This window comes from Lottia gigantea, assembly GCF_000327385.1.
Source record: "Lottia gigantea unplaced genomic scaffold LOTGIsca_62, whole genome shotgun sequence".
Classification (NCBI taxonomy): domain Eukaryota; kingdom Metazoa; phylum Mollusca; class Gastropoda; family Lottiidae; genus Lottia; species Lottia gigantea.
The window spans coordinates 324,817-325,133 of record NW_008710115.1 but is presented as its reverse complement, the minus strand read 5'-3'; positions in this window follow the sequence as shown (position 1 = coordinate 325,133).

The following is a 317-nucleotide window of genomic DNA, read 5'->3' as shown; positions in this document are numbered from 1 at the left end:
AGAGACTTGTTGCTGCACTAAAACACAGTGGTTTCCTAATAATAACTACTATCATTATTATTCTATGATATAACATAGTATTTATGGTAATGAACTAGTTAAGATCACCTTTCATACAATACTAGGCCAATCTTATTGATTTTCTCTTGTCTTTGATTCCACATAATTAGATAACTCTTTGCAGTGGTATTTTTCTGGCTCAAAGAATTCAACTACATACAATTTATTATTTAGAATTACTCATAGCACTGATCGAGACAGACTCTCTAGTTTTAGAAAATATATATGGTGGTCAAATTCTCATTAACTTTTAATGT